Source organism: Maylandia zebra, linkage group LG15 (genome assembly GCF_041146795.1).
Source record: "Maylandia zebra isolate NMK-2024a linkage group LG15, Mzebra_GT3a, whole genome shotgun sequence".
Taxonomy (NCBI): domain Eukaryota; kingdom Metazoa; phylum Chordata; class Actinopteri; order Cichliformes; family Cichlidae; genus Maylandia; species Maylandia zebra.
This window is the reverse complement of record NC_135181.1, coordinates 25150502-25160576: the sequence shown is the minus strand read 5'-3', so window position 1 is coordinate 25160576 and position 10075 is coordinate 25150502.

Here is a 10075-nt window from a genome sequence, read left to right as displayed (position 1 = left end):
TTAATGTGTGAACAGACTTCTCCCATACAACCACTCGGACGCTGCTATTGATTAACTATGTTGCTGCCATCCCATGTCCAATAGCTCAGTCTTTCCTTGTTCCTTGTTCTGTGTAATATTTTGGTCTCAATGAAATTACCATCCCCACCCTAAATGACCATAGCTCCTCCACCCTTATTTATTTATTTATTTATTATATATCTGCCCTTGTATAAAGCCCCAATGTTTCTGTTTCAATGTTTCTACTCATACACCATGTATATAGTTTACTCACATATTCGTGCTCACATTCACTCCCACATACATGTATATTGCTTTTTTCTTGTTGCATATTGTTTTCTTTACTTTTGCACCTTTGTGGTCCAGCTACCCAATTTCGCTGTGCAAGAAACTGCACAATGACAATAAAAGCTCTAAGGTCAAAGCCTAAAGTCAAAAGTTTATTTTGTGAACCAGAAAGAGTAATAAGACTAATGTTAAAACTGGAATTGGCTGGGCCGCGATATGAATTCTGGGATAGGTTGGGCCACAAAGGATACACCCGACCCATTGTTCAAATCTGGGGAAAAGCAGGATGCATTTGTCGGCAGCATTTGGCGGAGTCTATAAATTTGGACAGCCTTCATCGTGTCGCTGTGACATAATTGGACTACAAATGTGCAGCTGTCTATTGTAATTTGAGTCTACTAAAATAAAAATAAAAGTGTTCTAACATCTCACCTGTTTTTTTTTATTAAAGCATACATGTATACTATTTTTATTGATAGAGAGATTAAGCTTGTGTTTCAGTCATTTAGTGACTGTGCTTAACTGTATGAAGCTTATTAGACATTATAAAACAGATGATATGTAATTTTGCCAAAGTGCTTAAGATACTTAGATCTTAAGTATCTTAAGCACCCCCCCCCCCCCCTTCATCACTGAAATGTCAAAAAATAGCCAACAATGTCACCTCTTGTACTGTTGGCAAATATCCTGGGAGTCCAAAAATATTCAACTTCATTTTGTTATTTATGAGAAAGAAAAGCATAAAATCCAATTTGAGCAGCTGGCAAGTAGAATACTTTACACCGTGGAAGAAATCTTGGATGATGTGGTTTATCTGTAACATCCCTGAACATAAAAATCACCTTGAGCTTTGATCAAATGTAACTATAACGCTTTGCTCTCAGGCAAAGTCTTTCTATGTAGCACTGGTCAAAAACTACTTTCACTTGTTCCAAGTGGGAATTTTCTTGCAAGTATTCCAGTACAACCTTCTCCTCTTCAACCTTTTCTAGCTCCTTGTGAGGGATGCCAAGTGTTATAAGATGGTGTATGCCATGGCCTCCCAGCTGGGCATGCCTGGAATCGTCCAACCTAACCAGATACGTGAATCACCTCATCTGGCTCCTTTCAACATGACTCTACTTTGATCTCGTTCTGTTGTCTGAGCTCCTCCTCTGTAAGGCTGAACCGAGCCATCCTATAGAGGAAACTGATTGATGAGGAAACTTGTTACCCAGATCTTATGACCACATGAGGTTAGGAGGTAGATGGTCAAGTACAACACTGACACTGCAAACCAAACCACATCCTCTGCAAAAAGCAGGGATACTAATCTCAGGATCAAAGACAAGCATCAACCCAGGGAAAGCCCAGTGGCCTCCTCTTTGTCTTCTTTAAACGTGAAGAGAGAAAACCGTCTTGATAAAAGTCAAAAACTGTGAGTGAGGTCAGTGATATTCACTGAAGCAACAAATCTCACTCCATATAAATTAATTCATATCAAAGGGACAGATTTTTCTTTCACATTCACCACAATTTTTTTTACATTTCAGCTGCTTCATTATAAAACCTTTTTCCTTCTCTGCTGGCCTTTAAAAATACTTTTCACATCCAGTAATTTAGAGCTTCCCTCAACTCGGGCTGCTGGATGTGGGAACATTTTTCTGCTCCCACGAATGACTTTCCTCTCAATTGTCAACTTTTCAGGAGCCGAGATGAACATCTTCACGCACCGACCGACACAAAGCAGTTTAAAGCTCGCTCGCTGACTTTCATATCAGAAACAAAAATTACAACAAAAGATTTCCAGAGTGTGACAATGACAGAGGTGTTTCATCAACCTCCCAAAACTTGAAGTGAATAAAAATCTCCCAGAAAAAGCAGGAAGACAGTGAGAGTACGTCCTTACTTCATTACACCAGCAGTCACTAAAGGTTTGTGTCTATCAGAGGCGGAGCCAGACATTTGAAACACCCGGAGCTTAGCCCTAAAGGGTGGTATGCATGTGGGATTTTTTTGGGGGGGGGGGGGGGTTAGAAATGACTGAAAGATTAATTGCCTCTGTTTTGACTTTTGTTCAAAAAGAATGGCTTCATATAGGGAAAAATATATACCACATGTGCAGAGCACCTTAAGCTAGTTTTTTAATTAAGCAGCAAGGCAGAACAAGGTCAGGGCTGTATCAAGACACACGGACTAAACCCCAATTCAACCAGACCCAGAACTGATCCGGAATTAAAACAGGACACAACAGTTCAAAATCAGGACTACTTAGGATTTAACCAAGACAGAACCAGAATCAGAACTAAATGATAGCACTAAAAATCATCATAGACCTGCACTACACTTATTTTTTAATTCTACCAAAGTCCACTATTTAGATTGAGAAAAGTTTATATTATTATTTAGCCTTGTTGTGCAAACAAGCCTGCATAACTTAATAAATGTAGAATTTGAAAAATAACAAACCTAAAAAGAAACACTAGGTACGAGATACATGAGGACCTATGATACGGTGATACTTTTGGTAAACAACCATTTGACTAACATGTGTGTCGTACCTGCTCTTGTTCATCTCTGTTCTGTCCTCATTCTCCATCTCCCTCTCTGTTCCTCTCTCTCCCTCTTTGTGCTGACAATCATCAAACATACAGTTGAAACCAGATATTTACATACTCTTCAGTTCAAAACACAAACACTTTTTTAATTGTAACATCAAATCAGACTAAATGTTTATTTTTTTAGATTGATAAATATAAAAACATATTTGTTAACTTTAAGAGCAAAGAGAGAAACTATCTGTTTTCTTAATTGCAAATGGCACCAAATTGTATTCAAAACTGAGCCACACTTATGGAGCTCCACAGTTCTGTTCCTGGTGTTTTGGTTGACATCTCTTGATGTTCCCATTTCAAAGAAACAGACTCTGTGTTTTGCCTTATATGCATCCACAGCTGTGCCACCAATTTACTCACATGGACTCTACGAACCTATCAGAAGCTTCTTCAGCTCAGAATGGAATCGTCTGCAGTTTTCTTATTAATTAACAATAAACTTAGTGTATATGTGCTCCTACATTTGATGAAAGTGATAATAAATAGACAGCTCTGTCTCTCTTTATTCTGACATTTAACTAATTCAAAAGATATTTCAATATTTATTTATCCAAAACAAGTTTACTCTAAATTGATGTTGTACAGTAAAAAACAATTTCTTGTGTTTTTCCCTAAAGTGTATGTAAATATCTGGTTTAAACTGTGAATATACTGCTGTGTATTGAAATTCCTCTTGTTTTGCATAGAAATATACTGAACAACATACAAAGCATAATATATAAAATACTACCAGAGTTTTTTCTTTGAAAGAAGCCCCTTATGTCCATTCTTGTATATCAGTACATTACTGAAACCGATTTATTTAGCCGTGGAGGGTAACAACTGAAAATATGAAATAAACACACAAGCTGAGACTCTTTAAAGTTGTTCGGCTTTTCATTTCGCCATTTGTTGATTCACTTGAAGAGCAAGTAATGTAATATGGGTCAAGTGATCAGTTTGATATCAATCTTTCTTGATACATACTTATGTATGAATTCTGGTTGTGTTTACTGACTTCGAACTGATTTTATATGGTACACAGCGCTCAAAAATCTGTCAAAAATGTTTTAGTACAACAAGTTAGAAGTTAGCAGGAAGTTAGCTCGCTATAGTTTCCAACTAAACATGATATACCAAGTTCTGACTGAGAGAGTTCTGAAAAAATTAAAACGTACTGTTTTGCAATCACTTCCAACACAAATGAAGACAGAAAACTAAACAGCAGTGACATTTGTAGGGTTATTGAAGTTGGTCTTGCAGTTATGATGTGCTACGTGATCTCTAGCAACACAGATATGTTAGCATAACATAAACACATTGAAGTTGGAGGATGAACGCTAACTTTTTTCCCACTCGATAAAGTTTAACGTGAGGGTTCCCCAATAGTTATAGGCAAATGCAATCGCATGGAATTATAGAAGTATGGAAGTGGAGGAAGCATGAACTAACTGAACTCAAAATGCATAAAGAATATAACCAGCAAAAATAATAAAACAAAAATTCTGTAATAATACATGAGAAAATAATAAATAGAACTAGAAAGATCAAAACTCAAAAACACTGGTTTAAACACCCAGGACCAGGAATACCAGCCAGTAGGGAAACGGCAGAGAAAGAATTGGTGCTTAGGTGTAACAGAGCAAGGGGATGTTTCATAGAAAGAAAGCCTAAAAACCAAAACAAACAGAAAAAATAAAAAGTACAAACTTTACAAACCTGAGTCATGCAGCTAAGTGGAAAATACTGAAGCAGATGTGATATATTACTCGCCTCTGTCAGTGCGCCCCAGGGTGGCTGTGGCTACAATGTAGCTTGCCATCACCAGTGTGTGAATGTGTGAGTGAATGGGTGGATGACTGGATATGTAAAGCGCTTTGGGGTCCTTAGGGACTAGTAAAGCGCTATATAAATACAGGCCATTTACCATTAGTTTTAGTTTCCTGGTGGATTTATTGAACTTTATAAAGAGACAGATGGCATTACTGAGATACATAATCTTCTTATATTATTACCAATATTGATTGCAATTGATGACCGAAAGGAAGACTGTAATAAAAATATTTAATTATCAGAGAGCAACAGGAAAATCAGAGACTTCACTAAAGTACGAGAACGTACACTCAGTACTTTAACTATGTGGGAGCACTTGTGCTTACAGGTGTAGCCAGCCCTAAAAAGGCTGATTTGTGAGCCAGAAAAACCCTGCTGAGATGCATTCGCTTTCTATTATCAGTCCCTTACTATCTTAATATAGTCTATGAAACATGAAAAGTTGTCATGCAAACTTCCTGCAGTCTGAGTAGACATTTTTATTTGGTTTAATATTCAGCTCAGTTCAATTTGATGTAAATAGCACCAAATCACAACAGCAGTCCTACAGACCCTGCAGTAATACAATACATCTCTCCATCTCTGCAGAACTCTCATATTTCATAGGCTACAGTTGTTTCAGAAGAGCGATCGTGGCTCAAGAGTTGGCAGTTTGTCTTGTAAATGAAGGTTGCCAGTTCAAGCCCCAGCTTGGACAGTTTCGGTCGTTGAGTCCTTGGGCAAGACACTTCACCTACCGCCTAGTGGTGTTGGCCAGAGGAGCCGATGGCGCGATATGGCAGCCTCACTTCTGTCAGTCTGCCCCAGGGCAGCTGTGGCCACAACTGTAGCTTGTGTCCACCAGTGTGTGAATGTGAGAGTGAATGAATAGTGGAATTGTACAGCGCTTTGAGGTTCTCGAAAAGCGCTATATTAACGCAATCCATTATTATTATTCAGACCCCATCAGGTTCTGCACTGTTCCTAAGCATGTACTTTTAATCTTACATGAAAAATGGCATTTTCCCCCATCCATCCCAAGTTTAATAACCCACAGAGGTGTTTTTATAGACCCTTTGCTGTTTGGTGAGATTCGTCCCGTTTGCTTTGTTTATCGCTGAACCTGACTGCAGACTCGCTGTGGCACACTCAAGGGGCTGGAGACACTGTGTATCAAAGGGTTCACATTTTGGACTGCATTAAAGCAAAAACACTCTCTGCAGACCTCCACAATAAAACTGTGGTGAGTCATAGATCAGGTTAAGGGTCTGAAACCATTTCTAAGGCTCAGAGCGTTCCCAGCAGCACAGTGACCTTAATAACAGTGAGATGGAAGAAGTTTAAAACTCTCAACCATGAGAGGTGACTGAGAAGCCAAATGGATAGAGCTCCAGAGCCTATACCAGCTTTCTAAAAACACATTTCACTTTGTCTTTATTGGTTACTGAATTTAGATTAGTGAGTAAAAATATCTGTTTTAGTCATTTTAAAGCTGTTCTTTGAAGTCGACCTTTCTCACATATAGCAGTGTCAGATATGCTGTCATTACCGGAAATACTCTGTGTTGTTCAAACAGCAAAATAAAAGAGGAAAACAGAGACATGAAGACAGACAGGTATACAAACACAGTCAGGTGAACACCAGAGGTCCTGGCAGAGAGTAAAGGCTCAAAGGAAGAAAAACCCAAAATAACAGAAATAACCTAAAAACCATAACTTTATTTATAAGTTGTAAAATATTTGACACTTACACACACACACACACACACACACACACACACACACACACACACACACACACACACACACACACACACACACACACACACTGATTTCTGGACTATCTGCCGAGTAAACAGTCCTCACTCTCCGTATTTACCCTCTGCACAGCGAGTTTTCATCAGAGTGCTGATCTATCGGGTTAATGCAGTCTGTGTTTCTGGCCCACGGCAAGTGTGCAGATAAGACCCAGAGGGCAATTTATTGTCAAGTTAATCACTTTAAACGGTAAATATGCAGCGTATAAATGGCAAATTATGTGCTAATGATGGAGCGCGCCAACTCAATTACATCTTAATTGGGTTGATGTAACAACTCTCAGCATTTTCCAGTATTAGGTATTCATCAACAACTTAGTGCAGCCGCCAAGTGATATTTACTGTGCATCTCTCAGTTTGGATCAGATGTCAAGTGATCATATGGAAGCTGTCGAGATGAATGCTTGGTGGTTATTATGCACATTTTTCATACCAGCCAGATTTGATTCCACAATTTGCTTTTTCTTTTTTTTTTGGTGGGGGGGGGGGGTATATTGAATAAATAATTTTTGTAGATGACATCACCTATGACATCAGTATTGGTGTGTTAGCCTCTACCAGTTTGTTTTTTCTGGAGCCTGAAGTTGCTTTTTATGGATTGTTTACCGTTCAAGTGCACTGCACAGACATGGCTAATTAATGCTCAGTAATGGATTAATTGAATCAAGACTAAAGCACTAAGTTGTTGGACAGTGGGTTCTTCACTGCATTTTATGAGCCAGAAAATGTAAGAAACAGTGAAAAGGTCCAGTTTACTCACCTGAAACGGGGCTGGCTCAGCAGCAGCCTAACCAAAGAAGCTTCTCCCTGGGAACCTCCTCCAACTTGTCTTGGGGAACACCAAGGCCTCTCCAGGCCAGCCGAGAGATACAATCTCTCCAGCATGTCCTGGGTCTGCCTCGGAGCCTCCTTCCGGTGGGACATGCCTGGAACACCTCACCAAGGAGGCACCCAGGAGGCATCCTTGTCAGATGCCCGAACCACCTCAGCTGGCTCTCTAAGGGAGAGGCCAGCCACCCTTCAGAGGAAGCTCATTTCCGCCACTTGTATCCACAATCCTGTTCTTTCAGTCACTAACGACAGCTCGTGACCATAGGTGAGGGTAGCAACGTAGATCGATCAGTGAATTGAGAGCTTCACTTTTACGCTCACCTCTCTCTCTCTCAATCTGTCTGCTGATCTCTCACTCCCTCTCACTTCACCTCTGAACAACATCCAGAGATACTTAAACTCCTCCACTTGGGGCAGTAACTCGTCCCTGACCCAGAGTGGGCACTCCAGCTTTTTCCAGCTGAGGATCACCTCAGATTTGGAGGTGCTGAACCTCTTTCCCACCCCTTCACACTCTCCTCCAAACTGTTTCAACAACACGGAGTCCAGAACCCACCGGGAACAAGTCCAGCTTATTACCAGCTATAACTCCCATACACCCTAAAGTATCCTTGAGAGGGTAAAGAGCTGGACCAGTGTCCTGCAACTGGGACGAAAACCATATTGTTCCTCCTGTCTCTGAGGTTCGACAAAGGGACTGACTCTCCTTTCCAGCACACTTGCATAGACTTAATTCATGTTTTACAGAAATTTTAGATGCTTTACACTTCAGACTGGTTGTAAAAGTTCTCCAGCAGCTTGCAGGGAGACATGAACCAGTAATAAATAATGAACCCCCAAGGAAATCATTCTTTTCAAAGCCACTACACTACACTGTCATTTTTACCTTTGAGATGCGCATATCCAATAATTTACACATATTTGAATTTTGGTGCTGCTTTAGGTTTTTGTCTTTCTATGTTTGCAAATGTTTCTAAACAAAACACTCCAAAAAAGCCTCTCGTTCATGCTCGCTCTCAGTCTCCCGCCTGGTGTTAAACCTGTCGAAATGCCTTTTTTGCACTTACAGTAACATAATGTGTTGTTGTCACATCAATTTATGTTATTTTCCATCTCCTATTGCTTTCTGCTCCACTTCATGTGTGAGGATACATTTAAAGGATTCCCACTCTCTTCCTCACAGTGAGGAATACAGCTGGTCTCAGATCAGTGCTTACTATCAGCAGGTAACCTGTTGTATTGGAGCTGGAATAAGTTAGATTCTTGGATCTTTGCTCTAAATTCCACTTGACCTGCTCAGCTGTTCAAATCTTAGCAGCTTTAATGTAAATGACACACATTTGTGTGGTGTCTGGGAAAGAGCCAGTCTCAGCAGAGGAAACATGAGCCACTGCTGTAACAGATGAGCTCACTGAAGTCCTCTTCACTTCTTGTAAAAACTCAGAGGTGTTGTAGCAGCAGGCTTCGCTAACACGAGTTTAACTCCTGGGAAAAAGTAACAATGCTGATTCTCCTTCCCCTCCAAGGTCACGGAGAGACAGGAGTCATCAAACAGCTTAATCTTCTGCATCTCATGAAGGTTGTTTTAATTGGGTTTGTTGGCAATACAAAGTTCAGTGACTCACAAAGTGCAGTGACAGCAGGACTCAATGCACGATGCTTCAAACTGTATACAAATGAGTCTGTCCTTCCGGCTGTCTGTCAGAGCTGTGTTTGATCAGGCTTTATGAAATTATGCAACATCACAGGATGTGAGCTGGATAGCAGACAGTATGCATGCGAAATCCAGTAATTAGAGAAAGAGAGAGAGAGACGCTGTTTCCTGAATCTTTTGTTCTTCTGTCATGGACCCGGCTCTGGGGACTCGGGGTCCGTGGGCAGTGGGGACTGTGACTATTATTGTTATTGTTATTATTATTATTATTTGGTGTGTTGTCTGCACTGCCCCTATGCACATCTGTATGTAGGCAGGTATGTGTGTGTGTTTTGCCTTTCTGCTGTGGCCAAGTTACAGGCACCTTCAGCCCTGGGGGCGTGGTCTAACTTGAGGGCTGGCCACACCCGAAGTCCTGGCCGCACACCTGCTCCTCATCTGGGCTCGTCGGGGGAGCTATTTAGATGAGCGATGGAGCTTCCACCGACGCTGGATTATTGCATTTGACTACACGTCAGTCTTCAAACAAGTCAAGTGTGAGTGTATGCCTGCTGGGATAAGTGTTAACGGCTGCCTCTATTGTTTTCCCCTCAGGAGGAGTGTGGGACGAGAAGGAGCAGTGAGCACGGGGAGTGCAGGGACACTGGGGCAGAGAGCACTACACGGGGACTTTTGGGAAGAAGACACTACACGGGAGTCTGGGAAACTGGGGATTTATTGTTGTTTACTTCACCACCTTGTAAATAAACACTGTTGCACTGAAGAGTCCGGCGTTTGGGTCCTATTTCCCCATCTCCCCACGGTCTGCCAGCCAGACCGTGACATCTTCTCTTTGTGTGTGACTCTCAGAGATGTTTTTATGGACTCGGCCTCGTTGCCTGCTCTCTTTCTGGGTTGTTTGCCTCACTGCCAACCTCTGATTAAAGACTTGGATTTTGAACTTGTGCTCGGCCTCTAAATGTCCTGCATTTGGGTCCTTTCCTCTGCATTCTTTACAGAGCTACTGAGAAAGCAGGACGGTGACAGGAAATAGATGCTGTGTGTGCAGAGGAGCAACAGATTAGCTTCCAGGTGTTGCTGAACAGATGGGGGGCTTAGTTT